General features: G+C 41.2%; 1 non-coding gene across 1 annotated transcript; it reads left to right on the forward strand.

Moving 5' to 3' along the window:
- The first annotated feature begins 2,008 nt into the window (after positions 1-2,008).
- Positions 2,009-2,115, forward strand: LOC141710250 (small nucleolar RNA R71). Its single transcript, XR_012570780.1, has one exon. It is a non-coding gene; the product is annotated as a small nucleolar RNA R71 (small nucleolar RNA).
- Positions 2,116-2,335: the final 220 nt, after the last annotated feature.

The following is a 2,335-nucleotide window of genomic DNA, read 5'->3' on the forward strand; positions in this document are numbered from 1 at the left end:
CCCAAACATCGAAGACTTCAACCTCGAGAAGCACATTAAGAGGCATCTCATCCCTCTTAGACATATTACCCACACGTTGACATTGATCACATTTCAAAACAAACTGATGAGCATCTTTAAATAAAGTTGGCCAAAAGAAACCTGCTTGAAGAATACGAGCTGCTGTCTTTTCTCCACCATAGTGTCCTTCATAAGCCGTTGAGTGGCAATCTCTCAAGATCCCCCCATTTCGCTGTAAGGAATACATCTCCTGATGATTTGGTCAGCTCTTTGTCGAAAAAGAAATGGCTCATCCCACATATACCACTTTACCTCATGCAGAAACTTCTTCCTTTAAGAGGAAGTCAAATTTGGAGGCATAACGTTACTCACAAGGTAGTTCACAATGTCGGCGAACCACGGTTCTTCTGCTTGCACTCCAAATAATTTCTCATCGGGAAAAGACTCATTTATCAATATCTTATCCAGTGAAGTAGCCATTGGGTCCTCTAAACGCGAGATATGATCGGTGACTTGATTTTCAGTCCCTTTTCTGTCCTTGATCTCTAAGTCAAACTCCTGAAGTAAAAGAACCCATCGAATCAATCTAGGCTTCGAGTCCTTCTTCGAGACGAGATATCGAATGGGAGCGTGATCAGTGAAAACTGTCACCTTCATCCCAAGCAGATACGATCGAAATTTCTGAAAACCATAGATAATAGCCAAAAGTTCTTTCTTAGTAGTAGTATAATTCAGTTGAGCACCATTAAGAGTCTTACTAGCATAGTAGACTACATGAAATATGTTGTTCTTTCTTTTCCCAAGAACTGCTCCAACTGCATAGTCACTTGCATCACGCATCATTTTAAAAGGTTCAGACCAATCAGGTGCAGTTATGACAGGTGCCGTAATCAAATTCTTCTTTAATGTCTCGAAAGCAGCAAGGCACTCGTCATCAAACTTGAAAGGAACATCTTTCTTTAGAAAATTGCACAGCGGCTTCGAAATCTTAGAGAAGTCCTTGATGAAACGCCTATAGAAACCCGCATTACCAAAAAAACTACGAATTCCCTTAACAGAAATTGGTGGAGGAAGTTTTTCGATAACCCCCACCTTGGCTTTGTCCACCTCAAGACTCTTAATAGAAACCTGGTGACCAAGAATGATGACTCGGCACACTACAAAATGACTTGGCACTCCTTCTTCTTCAGCCTCAACTTCAAATTCTAGAGTGGTAGCTTTTTCAGGATTTGCAACCTTACCGGACCTCAATGTAATTTCCTTAACATGCTCCTTAGCTTCCTTCTTGCCGGGAACTTTAGTATCACTTGGAAGCGTGCCAGATTGATGATTCAGTAATGCATTAGTAATCTGCCCAATCTGATTCTCCAAGGTCTTGATAGAAACAGCTTGGCTCCTGCACATGAGCCTCAACTCCTCCAATTCAGATTTTTCATTAGCTTGCGGTAACTGTTGAAGTTGAAGTTGTTGCCTAGGGGCATATTGTGGTTGTTAAAAACCAGGAGGGTTATACTACTTTGATGTGTATGGTTGATAAGGTTGTTGCACCGCATTCTGATTGTTGCTCCAACGGAAGTTAGGATGATTGCGGTTATTGGGATGATAAGTTGCTGGAGCTTGTTGTTGTGATCTCTGAAAGTTGGTCACAAATTGAGATGATTTGCTAGAAATAGCACACTGCTCAGTTTTATGTGCCCCCGCACAAAGTTCACTAACACTAATGATTTGATTAACTCCATAATTAGCCAAAGAGTTCACTTTCATCGTCAAAGCTTGAAGTTGAGCAGTTATAGCAGTAGCTGTATCTACTTCCAGAATTCCTGCTACCTTGCCTTGCAATGTTCTTTGTGTAATATTCTGGAATTCATTAGCTGTCATTAGCTCAATCAACTCATAAGCTTCATTATAGCTTTTGGCCCATAAGGCTCCACCAGACGCTACATCGAGCATAGGTCTAGACTGTACGCCCAAACCATTGTAGAAATAGTTTATAATCATCCAATCAGGCATGCCATGGTGTGAGAACTTCCTTATCATCTCCTTATATCGATCCCAAGCCTCACACAGAGATTCTCCAGTTTGATGTGCAAACTGAGTAAGAGCATTCCTGATTGCAGTAGTCTTCGCCATAGGAAAAAAATTTAGTGAGAAAATTTTAAGAAAGATCCTCCCATTTGGTGATAGACCCTGGTGGTAGAGAATGCAGCCAGCACTTTACTTTATCCCTCAGAGAGAATGGGAAGAGTCACAGCTTGATTGCATCTTCAGTCACCCCATTGAACTTGAAAGAGTCGGAGATCTTGATAAAATCCTTGATGTGCATGTTGGGGTCTTT

This window comes from Apium graveolens, chromosome 2, assembly GCF_009905375.1.
Source record: "Apium graveolens cultivar Ventura chromosome 2, ASM990537v1, whole genome shotgun sequence".
NCBI classification, from domain to species: domain Eukaryota; kingdom Viridiplantae; phylum Streptophyta; class Magnoliopsida; order Apiales; family Apiaceae; genus Apium; species Apium graveolens.